The 18,064-nt window shown below is 43.2% G+C and overlaps 1 protein-coding gene across 7 annotated transcripts in view; it reads right to left on the bottom strand.

Annotated features, from left to right (window-relative positions):
* PTBP3 (polypyrimidine tract binding protein 3) overlaps positions 1-18,064 on the bottom strand; it is a 188,963-nt gene that overhangs the window by 110,758 nt on the left and 60,141 nt on the right. Inside the window, exon 1 of one of the 7 annotated variants that reach the window (XM_083179478.1) lies at positions 3,417-3,579. The exons of 4 other annotated variants lie outside the window; for them this stretch is intronic. The gene's annotated coding sequence lies outside the window, so the exon portion shown is untranslated. Of the gene's footprint in view, positions 1-3,416; positions 3,580-18,064 lie in introns of those variants that run through there. 2 more of the 7 variants (XM_083179471.1, XM_083179473.1) reach the window with 2 other exon arrangements.

Below are 18,064 nucleotides of genomic sequence, written 5' to 3'. Positions count from 1 at the left end.
AGATTGCTTAGAAAATGCCTTAAAATTGCTTTTGTGTAGGCCCTATTAATCAGTGGTCTGAGTTGTAAACAAAATAAAGATATCCCCATAAGCAATGCTTAAACAACAACCTTTATTTATAAAACTAAAAAATACCTACTGACATATTTACAAATGACCTTATCATATATATGGGGGAAATTTTAGGTTTCTTGCCTTTTGAGTTTTTAGGATACAAATTCCATAAAAGCACTGAATTCTCAAATGATACAGCGTGAATTGTTTGCTATAACCTGTCAAAAAAAAAAAAAAAAAAATGTATACAGCGTGTTGTTCCAATGTCTTCAGATAAATACCCTTGAGATGGATTCAGTATTGAGTCCCGGCGGTCGGGATCCCGGCGTTCAGAATCCCGACGCCGGAATCCCGACAGCCGAAATGCCGACAAGGGGGGGACGTGGATCGCCCCCCCTTGCGGGCTCGCTGCGCTCGCCACGCAGCGGGCCCGGTGCCTCGCTACGCTCGGCACACTAATTTATTCTCCCTCCAGGGGTGTCGTGGACACCCCAGGAGGGAGAATGTGTCGGCATTTCGGCGGTCGGGATTCCGGTGTCGGGATTCTGAACGCCGGGATCCCGACCGCCGGGATTTTAACTGCATCCCCTTGAGATCTAATCCTCTACAGCAGGGATGGGGAACCTATGGCCCTCCAGCTGTTTGGTGAACTACACATCCCAGCATGCCCTGCTACAATTTTGCCATTTGACCATGCTAAATCTGTTGCAGGGCAGGCTGGGATGTGTAGTTCAACAACAGCTGAAGGGACAAAGGTTCCCCATCTCTGCCCTACAGATACCAGATTAGCTTGCAAACTTACAGAATGACACAAGTTAAGGCAACTTAACATGATTATGACTTTACATAAAGCTTCTTTTAGGTTCCTTTTTTTTTTTTTAAACAGTAGTAAACTCCTCCTTGATCGCTGTTGCTATAACTGAAAGGGAAGGTCAGACAACTTCACATGTATAAGGTTACATGGATATTTTGTAATCATCTTATCTCAGGAATTTGCTTGGCCTTTTACAGTTTATGAAGACAAAAAATAAATAACGTCTAGGTCATAAAATTTGATACTGTAGTGTCTGATCACTGTGTATGCGATACATTCATGTATTAAAAGAGTACAATTTCAAAATATTATGGCCGGTGTCAAATACAATATACTAGCTCATCAAGTTTCACAAATCTTTGCAAGTTTCCCAGTTGCATAAGTTTACTACTTGCTCGGATCGGATCAGGTCTTACCAACATACAGCCAAAATAAAGAAAGAAAATGGCTGAAAAAAGCAAAAGCTGAAAAGTCATTATACTACATGTGCAGCGAAGCACATCACCCTCATTTACTCGCTAAAATAGGTCAACATGCCTAAGGTCAACAAAACTATTAGGTCGACAATGGCTAGGTCGACAGTCAAAAATGTCGACATGGGGTTTTCACGGTTTTTTTTTTTGAGGTGGTATTTTATGCCCTACCATCGACTACGGCGTGGAGGGAGAATAGAACAGTGGTGCAGCGAGCCATGTGAGGGGACCCAGTGCACTGATAAAGTATCCATGTTGACATCCAGGACAAAAGGGAAAAAAAAGTGAAAAACCCATTTCGACCTTTTGACTGTTGATCCAATACTAATGTCAAACTTTCATCCATGTCGGCCTCCAGTGGTCGACCCAATGCATGTGGACATTGGGTTGGTTGACCCAATGGCCCATACCCATTTAAAGCCCATGTGTTTCAGCAACATAATATCAGCAAGAATCAATGTTTCATTAACACAATATTACTTGCAATTAATAAATATCAAGTGCCAAGTGAGATCGGTTGTTCTTTGTCAGTTTAGGTTTTTTTTATATAATAGTAGCAAAAGCCACAAGCATGGTATTTTAAATAGGGGTGTGACAATCCACAAGAGTGTCAGCGATCACCAGTAAGGCAACCTGAGATAGTAGAACTAGTCAACAGATTATAATTAAAAATATGTAAGCATCACAGCAGCCCTGAGGGCCCTTGCAAGTTGTAATATTGTACTTTGGCTTCTTCTGTAAAACAAATAGCCTACATACAGTAGTGTTCATTCTAGCACCCGTCATATTTGAAAGCCCATGCAGTTCCTCTTCCCTGCCTGGGTTGTCGCTGTCTGCTGTGGTGTTTCTAGCACAGGTATAGTTTGCATATCAGTGCTGATATACAGACTACACTGTGCTACAAGCAGGGCTATTTTTCTGCAGGCTCCAGCAGGAACTGAGGCCATTATTCTAGTTCACTCTTTCTGACAAAATATTTCTCAGATGGACAAAACCATGTGCACTGCAGGTGAGGCAGGTGTTACTTGTGCAGAGATAATTAGATTTGGGTGGGGTTTTACACCTGCCTCACCTGCAGTGCACATGGTTTTGTCCATCTAATAAATATTTTGTCAGAAAGAGTGAACTAGAATAATGGCCTCAGTTCCTGCTAGAGCCTGCAGAAAAATAGCCCTGGCTACAAGCACTACAGCAGACAGCGACAACCCAGGCAGGGAAGAGGAACTGTATGGGTTTTCAAATATGGCGGGTGCTAGAATGAACACTACTACATATAAACAGACCTTAGAATGACTACAAGAGGACAGCAGATTACATTGCCTACAACAATATAACCTTCATGCTCAGAACATAGGTCTTTAATGTGAGCTATTACATGTGACATGACAGATCATATACATGCACTGTTATGTGACAAAACCTATATTAGATCCATTCAACACTTCTACTAGCTTTGTTTTACGAGGTATTGTATTGCCTCAGTAACCCGGGATAGGCGTGCACCAATCAGCGACCGGATACTGTGACGTCACCGGCAGAACTGTCATTCTATCCCCTGAACACGAATAAGGCAGCGCAGGTGTCGGAGGACCGACAAAGAAGTTTGCTACCGGTGTCCCTCTGTCTGCCCTCCTCCATTAATCTGGCCTGCAGCTGCTCGTGTCACTGCCATTATACCCTAAAACCAGTTGTGTATAAGTTTCCTAATAACCAACATCAAACTCATCCCCACTACACCTAATGTAAAAACCCACATAAAGCACCCGGGTCACACCCACTAGACAGACAGGTGTCATATCTGGGAGAGGACGGGGAACACGGTTACTTTCATTATCACGGTGCACACACATTACTTCTATAGGCTAAATACAAGGAACGGATTGTGCATGTATCAAGACGTGGGGAGGCGGGCGGCCCGGGGAGTTGGGTGTATCTGCTGCTGGATATGAGAGAAGTTGGGTGAGTCAGCCCCGGACCGTCACTGACCGCAAGTGACAGAGAAGCTGCGGGAAAGTTACGGAGAGTGTGACAGCAGAGCCCGGGGCTCGGGAAGGGGCAGCGCCACGTACTGCTACCTTCACTAGTTGCGTGTCCGCGGCTCCCCCGGGCAGCGATGAGACGAAGCGGCGAGGTGCGGCCGCGGGAAAGGGTGCTGCGGGGCTCGGGCTGCCATGTAGGCCTGCAGCATGAGGAGGAGCGGCTCACGGGGAGAGGGGGAAGCGGCAGCAGCAGAGAGGAGGAAGCGGCGGGAGCTGCACGCAGCAGATAAACAAATGACCCTGACACAAAGGAGGGCTGTCATCGCCAGTCACACCGCGGCGCGGATGAATGGGAGGGAGGGGACGGCGCCACCCAGCTCCCCCTCAACAGGTTCATCAGTGCCGATCTGCCATAGAGACGCGCCCGGCTGTGCGCACAGAGCAGCTGCTGGCTGGGCGGCCTGGCTGCCTGCGTGTGGCCGATTGTCTCCCGGATCAATTATTGAAGAGAAACTCTCCCACCTGTAATAAGACACCGGGCTGCCCGGCCCGGGGCAGCGCCAGCTCGTCATGTAAAACACTATCATACTGTATACTCACCATTAAAAACAACCGACCCATAAGTATTGGGGTGTAAGGATGAATACAAGCCCTCCAACATACTGTAACCCATTCCTTTAGGTTCAAAGTGCTCTGCTCCTGGACTTCCTTCTTAAGCCCTGTGCTAGTATGTGCAGATTGCTCAGCATCAGCACACATCGCAATGCACCCACGATGGGTGCTGAGCAGGGTTTTGCTAACTGTTTTTTGGCAAAACCCCATGATCTAGCATGATTAACAGTGTATGAACTGTCTATCTCTGCCGGCGATAGCGTTGCACAGGACTGCGCATCGCCATAACCCAGGGCCCTACACAATTCGTAATCCGTGCTTCATTTGTAATTCTATCTGAAATGGGGTTAATACAGGGCTGCCTACCTAACCCTCTCCTTCAGGGCGGGATGTACTAAGGGGAAAATTCGGTAAAACCCCTATGTATTAAAACCCCACCGCCACATTACTGCATTGTTGGGTATCCGCCTCTGCCAACCCCCTGCCCCCCTCACTCTCTATTACCATAGTCCAGGTCCTCCTGGACCCGGAAGGTAAGCCCTTACTCCCCCTAATAACGCAGCCAGACATCCTTCCAACTGCAGGGAGGAGGAGGAGGGAGCACCAGGGACAGCCTGCTTAGCTGTCCCCAGCGTGAAGGGAAACCTCCCACACACCACAGTACAGGTATCGCAGGGGGTCTCAGTCACCGCACTGCGATGCCAGCCGCAAATGTTAGTACATATGCGCGGGCAGGCGGCGATGTATTTAGTACATCCCGCCCTCAGGGAGAAAATGCTCTCTTCCTGGACATCCCTGGTAATGTATGATTGCCATCACCTGTGGTGAGCTAGTTAATTGATAAGAAAGGTGTTTCACCACAGTCGATGGTAATCATACATTACCCGGGAAGTCCAGGAACCGAACATTTTCTCCTTGAAGGAGAGGGTCAGACAGGCAACCCTGGGGTAATATCACACCCCCCTCCAGCGATGTCCCCTCCTGGAGATAATGCATCTCTCCTCCCCCCTCCCTCTCCCTTCCGCTGGATTGGGCATGCGCGGGATCTTGCTACTCATGCAAGGTCTCCAGCACAGCCAGCAGCAGGGACAGTGCTGTCCCTGCTGTTCAGATAGGGCTTTGCCACTCTTCAAGCTGGTAAAGCCAATAGCAGTAGTGAACGGAACGGTCAGTGCCGACGACAGTTCATACATTCAGCCTGCTATCATTTAGACAGCAGCACCAATATGGACAGGGGCACATAGACTTAGCACTCACCGGCTCATTCATACATGGGGGAGAAGCGCTATCAGTGGACATAATGTGCGCTGATACCCCTTCTTCCCCCATATAAAACTTCACACATCTGCCCCACTGTTTTTATCAAATACCACCTGTCAGCTCAAAATGGTCTTCAGATTGTGTAGTGTATATAAATAGAAACTCCGTTGAAATTTAGAATGATTGGAAGCATTTTATACATTTGAAGAACCGATGCAACAGTAGGCAATATCATCAGAAATAGCGTAAATAAAGGGTGTCAAAAGTAGATAGAACAATCCAGGTAAAAGAAGAGTCACTGCTAAGACACTGCATTTATCTATGACAGGGATAACCAACTCCAGTCCTCTAGAACTACCAACCGTTCACGTTTTCCAGCTCACCTCACAGGTGCACTCATTACTGACCAACACATTTTAAAAAGATCCACAGGCGGAGCTAAATATTTCACTTGTGATTCTGTAAGGAGACATGGAAAACGTTAACTGTTGGTAGCTCTTGAGGACTGTAGTTGGCTACCCCTGCTCTATGGCATGACTTTTTGCAATCATTGGAGAGTGAGCACTGGTGAAATATGCGGTCAGGCTAGGAAGTTATGCAGCGCTACAGACAAACCACATCACTTACAGCCTTTATCCATTTACTCATTTGTTATCTGGTAATGGATGAAAGTAATGTTAAATAATAGTAATTTCACATGAAAATACACCCATGCATGTATGTGTCAGGACCTCAAAGTCTACAAGCCAAAAAGGCATAAGCGAAGCCAGGCACAGTACCAGGTCCATTTTGAAAGAAAAAAAAAATCAGTTTTTGGCATACATGCCTACTCTCCTGTAATGGCCAGGAGGCTCCCAAAAATAAGGTGGCACACATAGCCATCCCACCAGTATGAGAGAGCAAGTCTCCTGTATTGGGTAGCAACAAACACCCGCATATACGAGTTTTAGAATACAAACTTAGGTTTTAAAAAATTAGTTGAGATAACCCCATAGTTTCATTATGAAGAATTTACATTGCAGCACCTTTAAAACAATTTCTAGCCTCTTTTGTTTAAAAAAAATCTGCAGCACTCTGAGCTAGGGTTACCACACGTCCGTGATTACTCCGGACAGTCCGGTAATTAAGCCAGGTGTCCGGAGTCCAGAAGGGTGGTGTTCCCGGACAATACATTGTCCGGGAACTGCGCCCACACTTACTGGGTGTGAGGCTGCCGGTGGAGAGTACACGCGCTGGGACTATTAAGCGAAGAGAGAAGATGCCGCAGAGCGGGACCTGCCTGTCAGACCTGGCCTTTTAAAATATTGCGCCCTGATTGGTTGCCTGGACCGCGAGCTCCTATTTGCTTCAGGCGGCGGCGCGAGATTTGAAATGTCAGGTCTGAGAGGCAGCAGGTCCTGCGCTGTGGCTATCTCTCCCGGAGATTGAAGTGACCCCCCACCCGGCACCCCTCAATGCTCCTGTACTGCCCCCCCCCCCCCTTTTTTTTTTTAAGAGAGGCGTTGGGAAGTGTGGAGTGGCAGACAAACAGGGGAATCAGCAGCCGTTGATTGGCTGAGAGACGTCTGTCACGGCTCTCAGCCAATCAACGGTTCCCCCTGTGCCATGTCACTATGTTTTCAACGCAAGCCCGCTGGCGCCGTTCCACAGACCACTTTCACTGGTGTGCGGTCATTGACTTTTGCAGCAGAGCAGGATGGGGGACCTGACACTGCAATGCATCCTGCCCACTAAAAGCTGCAAAGGTGCCACCCCCACTGCCTGAGGGATCAAATACAGCGCTTCCGGGCCCCACTGGCTCCTCGTCTGGAAACGCGCACAGACAAGAGGTGCAAGTGCTGCTTGAAGTTCAAAGTACCGGCTCTGCTGAGAATCCTGCACACTTTCCATTTTATTTTTGCAATATAAAATCACAATGTGTGGCATATGCATAATGGGCATCATGGGTTGTGGCATGTCTGGAATGGTCTATGGTCATCATCTCTGTGGCATATGTATAATGGTGTGTGGCATATCTAATGGGCATCTGTGTGTGGCATTTGTATAATGAGCAACTCTGTGTGTGGCATATGTTTAATGGGCATAACGGTGTGTGGCATATGTTTAATGGGCATCACAGTGTTTGGTATAACGTGTAATGGGCAATATTACATGTGGTATACAATGTAATGGGTGTGTGACATGTAATCTGCATTATGTTGAAAATTTTTGACTGTCTAAATTGTTCCTCTTTTACAAAAAGCGGTACTTATGTAATATCTGGGCTCCCATTTTTCTTATGAGACCGCTGCGCTCGCCACACTATATAAAATCAACTCCATGCGTAGTTGGATAGTAGGGGTATGAAAAAATGGGGTACATTTAACATGGGATCCCAGATAATACATAAGTACCCAAAAAGCTTTTTCAGGCCTGGCATATCGTGTAATGGGCATTGCAGTGTATGGCGTAACATGTAATGGGCATTATGGCATGTGGTATACTATGTAATGGGTGTATGGTGTGTAATCAGCATTACGATGCCCGTGTTGTCCCGATCTTAGAAATTTTTTTAGTCCTGGCATAACAAGTAATAAGCATAATGTGTAATGGACATCATGGTGTGTGGCATAACATGTAATGGGCATTATGGCATGTGGTATACTATGTGATGGGTGTGTGAGGTGTGATGTGTAATCGGCATTATGTTGAAAATTTTTGGCGCGCGCCTAAAACGTGCACTGTCTATATTGTACCTCCTTTACAAAAAAACGGTTTCAGTCCTGGCATATCGTGTAATGGACATTGCAGTGTATGGCTTAACATGTAATGGGCATCGCGGTGTGTGGCATAACATGTAATGGGCATTACTGTGTATGATGTAACTGGCATTATGGTATGCAAAAATCAAGAATAAAAGTGAAGCAAAGGTTAAAAAAAAAAATCAACATAAGGTGGGTCAAAGGGTGGGGCAGTGGGTGGGCTGTGGGTGTGTCAAGGGGCGGGCCACTGTCCGGGAATCTCTCCACAAAAAGGTGGTAACCCTACTCTGAGCTCTAATGAGGATTCCAAAATAGTGGCCCAAAATGTCGATACTACTAGTGAGAGATCAGTTGTATTCCATTTGCCAGGTATGTAGTTGACACACATAGTTATAGTATATAATATAATACAGTACAACCTAAGATATATTTGTCAATTCAAAAAGGGACAGCCAAAAATTGCCCAACAACTACAAATAATTGCAGATTAGCTTTTCAAGGGCATCTGTTTTATTTGTCGTCATACTGTATAAGCGAAATCTTTTTAGAACACTCATTATTGAGGACATTCTTTTTTTCTTATCCCCTTAAGCCAGGGAGGGTGAGCATACATGAGATTATAAAATCTAGCCACATAACTGGTTTCATAAAAGATGCAAATGAGCAAGGTGCAGTATGATCTTCAGTGCAAAAATAAGATCTGGATGAATATACGTATGCTATGGTATGGGCTTCAGAATGGGATGTTTCCAAATACTGGTAAACTTTACAGCTAGGCTTTCTAAAGCAGGGGTGGCCAACCTGTGGCTCTCGAGCCGCATGCGGCTCTCCCCCTTGTAAAGTGCGGCTCCTGCTCCCACTGCTGCCCACCGTCCATCCCCCATCACTTGCTGCCGGTTCCCCGAATCCCTTCTCTTTCTTAGGGGAGGAGAGCGCGCATCGCACATCTCTCCTACCCCTCACTGTGCATCCTTGTGACTGGGCCTTCCGCCAATCAGAGCTCGCGGGCCGGCAGCCAATCAGGAGACAACAGTGAGTGCTGCTGCTGGGGAATTAGCACTGTCGGGGCATAGCAGATTGTGGCACTGTGGGGGCATAGCAGATTGTGGCACTGTGGGGGCATAGCAGATTGTGGTACTGTGGGGGCATAGCAGATTGTTGCACTGTGGGGGCATAGCAGTTTGTGGCACTAGCTTTCTGGCACCGTGGGGGCATACCTGGCACGTGGGAGCATATGTGTATCTGGCACTATTGGGGGTATATGTATATATGGCACTGCACTATTGTAGGCACATGTGTATCACACCCACCCAAGGGGTCAAAATAGACCACGCACCCTTTTTGGCACGCGAATGTTGTTGGCTCTTTAGCTTCACTACAGCTATTTTTTGGCTCTTTACCTCTGACCGGTTGGCCACCCCTGTTCTAAAGCAATACATCCAATTTAAAAACAGAATGTTTTTAGACATTTTAAAAGCAAACTGTATCAAATGTTGTTTTGTATGCTCGTGTACTGCTGTCATTGACCACCACCACCTCCCCCCCCCCCACAAAAAATTTTTTTTGCAAAGAATGGTCTGGATGTAAATGGGATCTAGTAATACACAAAAGTAGTATCATTTTGTTTGTACTGTCCTTTTAAATGCAGCCCTCAAAGTTGCAGACAGACAATGGGCGGCTTTTGAAAAACTGATATTTAGTTAAAAACAAATAAATAAAAAAATACCTATAGTAATTAATCATTAATTGTACATGCAGCAAGTGGGTCAGTGGACAACAAGATTTCCAACTAGCTCTATTCCCATACGGTTTTATATACTTTTACTTAATTATGTGCTATATTCTTACAGAATAAAGCAGCATATGAGCAGAACTATTTTTACTCATGAAGGAATAAATGAGGATGAAATGAAATAGTCATTTTAATTCAATAATTATTGTAACATGGAAGGTACACAGTTGAGGAAATGCTAACTTTTGTACCTACTGGGGAATTAGAATTGACCAAGTACAAATACAAGTTTAAATCTGGTGGCTAACAAAACAGGCTTTCAGTGGCGTGTGGTGAGTTCAGTGACTGGTGAGGCACCCTGCCAGGCTCCCGCACCCCCTCCTACACTAGGCTGTTGAGCCTGCCCTGGTTCCCAAATATGGGGGACAAATTGAGTAGGGGTCCCCCATATTTTTGGAACCGGCACCATGCGCCACTAGCAGGGGGTGTAATGCCGTAGCCAGGGAACACGCTTGACTGGGTCCCATGTCAAAACAGGACCTATCCAACTAGTTAAGCCCAGGCAGTTCATGAGAAGGTGGAGACCCCCCCCCAAATAAAAGGGGTCCCCCCTTGCCAGGGCACCCCTGGCCTGGGATGAAGCCCAGTTCCATCCCCCGCACCCCTGGGCAGTGGGTGCAGGGTTGATAGCTGGTTTAAAAATGTAACATTGTCCTTTACAATAGCACTACAAGTCCCAGCAAGCCTGCCCTACATGTTGGTACTTGGGAGAACAACAAGTTCCAGCTTTAAAGGCCCACTGGTAACTATAGCCCTCCTGTAAAGGAAATCTTAAAATAAAAACAAAAAACACCAGTTTTAAGATATTTTATTAAACTGCATCTTCTTTCTTCAACCAGCCCCCCTCCGGGGTTTCTGTGGTGTCTTAACCTGGGGGCAGATGCCTTTTAAACTCTTCTGCATGGCCGCCGCCTCCCAGGATTTAGGAACTTCAGAAGCTGTTACTTGCTCCTCCTGCTGGACTGCCTTCCCCTGCTGGCGATGACACAGTGAGCTGCGATTAGCTGACTGCAGCCATTTTGAGATGTCATTTTTTTTTTTTACACTGTTGTAAATGCCGCCACTGATGTCCGCTACGGTAACAGGCATTAAAGGCGCCACCAGCAGGAGTCAGACTGATACTGAGCAGCAGTGACAGGCAGCGGATACAGACTGTCAGTGTGTGACAGGCTGATCTACTGTCCTATCAAGTATGTCTCAGTGACAGTTGTGTGCTTTGATGTGGGCTGAAGTCACGCCTTGTGAATGAGGCAGATGTGTAGGTGCCTCTTCCCCATTGTTTTTCAATGGCCTTTGAAAATGGCCTCTTTTTCTGCCTGTGATTAGCCCCGCCCCCACTGGTGACCATTTTCAACTGTCAGCAGAAGGCACAGCTCTCACTGCCTCTATCTATCTATCTATATATGCAAAAGAAAGCAAAAAAGCACCAGTGAGTATCAAATAGTAAAAGATTTTACTCTGTACATATGCTCACATACATTTAAATAAAAGACAATCAGCTTGTCAGCTATTGGGAGAAGGTACATCAACTGATCCAGATGGTAACAGCGGGAACACATCAGATGAAACACCAGGAATCAGCATACAAGCCAGACCGCTCTCAACACTGTACTTGAAAGCCAGATAGCCAGGATGCTAACACCGCCGTGGATCAGGACCACTCAACAAGCCGCTGGAGGCAGACAGCAAAGACATCGCTGCATCGGGAAACAGAAGCCACACCCAACCCTTTTCGTCACCTTTGGACTTAGTCAGGGGGGTGTGTCCAGACCCTTCCCTCTCTAGTATATATATACACACATATCAATTCCCCAATCCAGGTGGTAGCAATTATATATTAAAACAGTTATAGGAGATACAACATATATGTATTTCTATCTAACAAGCATATGCTACAAATGACAATCCATCCGCATGAAATTTAATAATGGATGGAACATATTAACACATTTAGAATTAAATTTAATAATGAATAAATACATAAGAAACCTTATAAGTGTGCTAAAAAAAAAGATAAAAAAATTTCAGAATAAATAAATATACTGTACTACATGTATATGAAATCCTAGTATCGCTAACCTTTATTTAGGGGAGTGGGAAGAAAATAACTATATTATCAATGCACAATATAAATCTCAAACACTATATAGATGACAATAATTTAGCAGGGTGATGTAAAATCTTTTGAGTCATTTGTTACAAATTTAAATTTTCATAAGATTAATTAATGTTTTACTAATTAGAATAAGAACAAAATTGAGTTCCTTGACTTAGTCCTTGACACGGAAAACTGACCTATTCAAGTAGAGATCAACACATATACGCATCTTAAGAGTGTCGACAGCAACAGTTATGTCGACTACAAGAGCAATCATTAAAGGAAATGGCTTGATAACATTCCTTTTTTGCAATATATGCGAATTAGAAAAAATTGTAATGGTGCTGAAAAGTTTGAAGAACAAGCTGTCATTTTTGATAATAGATTTAAAGGAAAAACATTATCCATCTAAATTAATTGAAGATTGTAAAACTAGGGTGAGATCATTAAACAGAAGTGACATTTTGCAATATAAAAATAAAGGATAAAGAAAAAAAATCTTTGTAAAATTTATTACGAGGTTTAACTTACAAGGCCAACAAATAAAAGATATTCTTACTAAGCATTGGGATATCCTTTTGTTAGATCCCATTCTTAAAGATGTACTTCCTAAAAAGCCACAAATTGTATTCAAAGGGGCTAATACTTTAAAATCAGTCTTGGCACCCAGCAATTTAAAACCTGAAACAGATTCTAACTGGTTAGGGAATACCAAAGGATGTTTCCCGTGTAACAAAGTGTAAAGTGTGTAAATATTTGAGCAAAGAGAACTAAATTCTATAATACCGATAAAAATAAGTCATTTGAAATTAAATCACATATATGTTGCACCACTACTAATGTCTTTATCTTTTAGAATGTAAATGCGGTAAACGTTACGTGGGAAAGACTAAAAGGCAACTAAAAATACGTATATTGGAACACACTCGTAGTATTCAAAATAAAGTATCTCTTCATATTGTTCCACGGCATTTTATGAACTGTTGTTCTTCTGACCTTAGTCATTTTTAATTTAGGGCTATTGAGCATGTCAGCCTCGACAATCGTGGGGGCGATATATTAAATAAATTAAGCAAAAGGGAGACCTTTTGGATATATACTTAGGAACACTATCTCCTTCAGGTCTAAATGAAGGGTGTGATATCACTCCGTTCCTGCATTGAATTATCATTACTGCTGGTGTGGTCTTGACATTCAGATGCTGTTGAGCGGTGCTCCATCTGTTTGTCATATAGATTACACTGCGCATGATTATGTGCAGGTGTGATTAAAATACACTTTTTTATGTGGTTATTTCATTAGTTTATTTATTGCTGCTTTTTGATATTTGTAGTATTAATTTTGTGTTATATTTTTTTGTTATTATCTATTATGTCTCCTGTTTATAAATCTACAGGTTTTTGCTACTTCCATGACATTCCTCCGGATTTGATATACATGTAGTATATTTATTCTGAAAAATTATTTTTTTTTTTAGCACACTTAATGTTCTTTATATATTTATTCATTAATAAATGTAATTCTAAATGTGTTATTTTGTTCTATTCGTTATTAAATTTCATGCGGGTGGATTGTAGCATATGCTTGTTAGATAAAACATACATGTATTTCTATCTCCTAAAACTGTTTTAATATATAATTGCTGCCACCTGGATTGGGGAATTGATATAGATAGATAGATAGATAGATAGATAGATAGATAGATAGATAGATAGATAGATAGATAAATAAAAGGAATCCAGGGGGCCGGCACTCAGGATGCTAAGACAGCTGATCACGGTGAACTTGCCTTAAGGCATAGATAATTCCACATGGGTCTGCAATAGACCAAGCCGGCACTCCAGAGACTGACACAATGCTCGAGGTATTAAAGTGGTGTAGTCTACTTTATTTCATTGTGTCAGTCTCTGGAGTGCCGGCCTGGTCTATTTCAGACCCATGTGGAAATATATATATATTATATATATATATATATATATATATATATATATATATATATATATATACACACACACACACACACATACACATACACACAGGAGAGGGAAGGGTCTGGACACACCCCCTGACGAAGTCCAACGGTGACGAAACACCGGCTTCTGTTCCCGACGCAGTGACGTCTTTGCTGTCTGCCTCCAGCAGCTTGTTGAGTGGTCCTGATCCATGGCGGTGTCAGCATACCGGCTATCTGGCTTTCAAGTACGGCGGTGAGAGCAGTCCGGCTTGCATGCGGATTCCTGGTGTTTCATCTGATGTATTCCCGCTGTTACCATCTGAATCAGTTGATTTACCTCCTCCCAATAGCTGGCATGCCGATTGCCTTTTATTTCAATGTATGTGAGCATATGTACAGAATAAAAGCTTTTACTTTTTGATACTCACTGGCAGTGGTGGTTTTTACCTATGGGCTGCAATAGGGAACCCCCCCCCCCCCAGTACAATCCGCCACTATAGTGAAGCCAGATGCAGTCTGTGAGACTGCACTGGCTTCACTGTGACTGGCAATGACTTCCTATTGGAAGTCCGACCTGCCAGTTCACCAAGGCAGTCCCATTGGGAGGTGTTCCCTCTCTCCGGGACGCCTTGCTGCGGGCTGCCATGCAAAAATGGCAAATGCGCAATACCTATATCGGTACTGCGCATGCATTGGTCCCGGTGCTTGTAACTTATATTGTACAGGCGCCGGGACTATGATTACTTCTATGGGCTGCTGCCAAAGCAGCCCATAGAAGCTGGCCATATGCGCAGTACATATGTTGGTACTTGTTTCCTAGCACGGCGTCCAAGATTTCCATTGCATGTCATATAGCCGCATACGATGCATGCGATGCGATTTTTAATTGTATAAAGTACTTACAATGTTAAATGCACCCCCAATACGATTTTTTAATTGTATAAGCACCCTAATGGGTGCTTACAATGTTAAATGCACCCCCACTATCAACGCAAACCCAAAGTGTGGCGAGCACAGCGGTACGCGTCCTCCGACCTTTTCATACCCCCACTATCCACATCCGCATGGAGTTGATTTTAGATAGTGTGGCGAGTGCAGCGAGTCCCGCCAGGGGATGCATATTACTTTACATGTATTCCGCGTCCCCTCGCCACGCTTTGGGCTCGGTGGCTCCCTACGTTCGCCACACTATCTAAAATCAACTCTACGCCGACGTGGATAGTGGGGGTATGAAAAGGTCGGTGGACGCGTACCACTGCACTCGCCACACTTCGGGTTGGCGTTGATAGTGGGGGGCATTTAACATTGTAAGGACCCATCAGGGTGCTTGTACAATAAAAAAAAATCGTATACCATCACATTGTATGGCATACGATGCCATACAATTTTTTATTGTACAACATTGCATCGCATACCATCGTATGCCTTATGGTATACGATGTGATGGGCGCCGTGCTAGGAAACAAGTACCCATATGTTTGTACTGCGTATGCCTCAGTCCCGGTGCCTGAATTATCACAATTTGAGGACCTTGCGCTGGGTATATTTACCAAAATACAGTTAGTGAAATGTCGACAGGTCAAAATGTCAACATGAGTTTCTATGGGGTTTTTTTGGCATCTAGGTAGACATCTAAGTGTACCGCTTGTGCTGCTGGTAAAGTATGAACAATTCAGTTTTGGGACAAAAATACCTTCAAAACTCAATACATTCAAAAGTTGCTATTTTGAACTTGTTAGCATAATGAAGGTCAGAATTTTGTCCGTGTCAGTATTTTTACTTTTGGTCAATAGGGGTCGGGATTATCACAGTCTGTAATGTGTCCATTGGTAAATCAACTGCTACCTATTTGAAGATCATGTCATTAGTGTAGGGCATGAAAAGCAGGACAATCTATTCTTATTGCATCAAAAAAGTGACACTTCCTACTACTCAAGCTATAAAAAAAAAAAATGTTTATCCTCAGCCACCCTTTTTTACCCATAAGAAACAACAACAACAAATTGTACAGACCTCATCTTTAACCACTTCGATGGTATGGCCGGAAATTTTTCAGGCTGAGCAGCGCTGCAGGAGCGAGCTCTCCCAACTGTGCACCAACGGAGAACCACCTCTAGGGGTATACCCCATTGCTCCCCCCTGTTGCTCAGCTCTGGTGACCAGGCAGCAGGCCCCACTCAGGGATGTTTGGGGAGGCTCATGAGTTCGGGCGTCCGAGCCCCCCGAGCAACCTGAGACTGCCGTCTGGTCCCTGCTGTGAATGGCAGGGGGGCAGCGTCAGGAGAAATCCAGGGTGGGAAATCGGGACTGGCTTGCGGTGAGCAACCACGGGGGGAGGGGGGGCTGTGGCGGGTGTTTCTGGGGCAGGACAAACCTGTCCTTGTAGGTTTGTCCTGCCCCAGCAAAAGCCACCACTCAATGGGTTAAAAATTCAAAGTGCTTTCAAAATCAAGTGCATTTTAAGAATTAAACATTACCAAAGAGTCGACCATCTGGGGCGCATTACAAAAGTTACAGTGAGAGAATATATTTGAGACTCATTTACATCCAGGGATTGTTCATTCCACCACTAAAGTGCCAGGTGAGACAGCCATATTGGGTGCACTGACTAGGTTACAATGGGTTGGAGAAGCAATGCCAGAGATAGGTTTACACTTCTGGAAGTTGAAAAGTAACAAACCTAATTAGGAGTTAACAGAAAAATGCACAGAACCACATTTACAAGGATTCTTAATATTAATTAAAAAGTAGCCAGGGGAAATCCTATTGGCATACTACACATTGGAAAGAAGTTATACTTGGGAGATATGAAACATTTAATTAACATTGATGAAATGTAAAAAAAAAATATATATATATATATATATATATATATATATATATATATATATATATATATATATATATATATATATATATATATATATATATATATATTTTTTTTTTTTTTTTTTTACCCAATAGTGGTATGGCGCCTATAACAAAGTTCAATAGCAAACTTGCAATATCCACATCCATTGAAGTAAACCAGGAGATGTTTTTCCAATACTTTAGTTTAATTTTCTTCACAGGATAGTCAGGTAAAAAACGCTTGTAGAAAATTAAACTAAAGTATTGGAAAAACATCTCCTGGTTTACTTCACTGGATGTGGATATTGCAAGTTTGCTATTGAACTTTGTTATAGGCGCCATACCACTATTGGGTAAAAACAGTGGTGAGGCTGCCAAGCATATAATTGCGACACACTGTTTACATAATTCGTGAAATAGGCTTCAGCGCAAGTTGGAATATTGGGGATACATACACATATATATATATATATATATATATATATATATATATATATATATATATATATATATATATATATATATATATATATATATATATATATATATATATATATAAATTATTATCATCATCAATACTGGTTAACTATAGCATTATTTGATGCACAGATTGTTTGTTCTACCTACAAAAGTGATGCAGCCATCTTAGGCACACTACATAAATAAGTTCCAATTGTTGGGTTAAGAAGTATGGGGAGAAATGAGATACCTTGGGGAGATTCAAAAGTAGAAGACCGTAAAACTATAATTAGAGGAGAAACAAGGTGGTGCAGAAATAAAAATACAATGGTAATTCAGTGGCAACATGACAAAAGTAAAATGACAAGACAGTGCACAATACAATGGTCAATTAAAGCGTGATAAGGATGTAATATAGCTGTAAAAGCACATGCAGCACTGGCAAATGCAAAAGGACAATAAAAGATAGATGAGTAAGGCAAAAGAGCAACAAAGTCATTAAGAACATAATGAGACCATTGCGGTCAATAGAAGTAAAAAATAATGGTGTAGTACACTATTTGGTGCAGGGCTGAGTAACAAGCAATCGTACAGAAGTGGGAGTCTAGAGAGGGTACGGGCAACCAAACGAAGTATTAGCCAAAGCCTTGCCCTCAGTTGGCGACTCCAATGCATTTGGTTGTCTAAGTGTTAGGGTAGTGTTTTCTAATCTCAGTGCTTTAGGTAGACTAAGGAATAGATTTACTAAAGCTTCTAAAAGACAAGTGGTGGTGTTGCCCATAGCAACCTATCAGATTTTAGATCTAATAAAAATGATAGACCGAATAGTTATTATGGGCAACAGTACCATTTGTCGGTTTAAGATGTTTAAGTAAATGTACCTCTAACAGTCCAGGTTTTAAAGATTTCCATACTTGAGCACAGATTTTTAGCTCAAAATAACTGAAGTACTACTTAAGGTCATCTATGCTTAAGTAA

This window comes from Crinia signifera, chromosome 1 (assembly GCF_055691185.1).
Source record: "Crinia signifera chromosome 1, ASM5569118v1, whole genome shotgun sequence".
In the NCBI taxonomy this organism is placed as follows: domain Eukaryota; kingdom Metazoa; phylum Chordata; class Amphibia; order Anura; family Myobatrachidae; genus Crinia; species Crinia signifera.
Note: the sequence above shows the minus strand (reverse complement) of the source record. Positions and strands in the feature narration are given on the sequence as shown.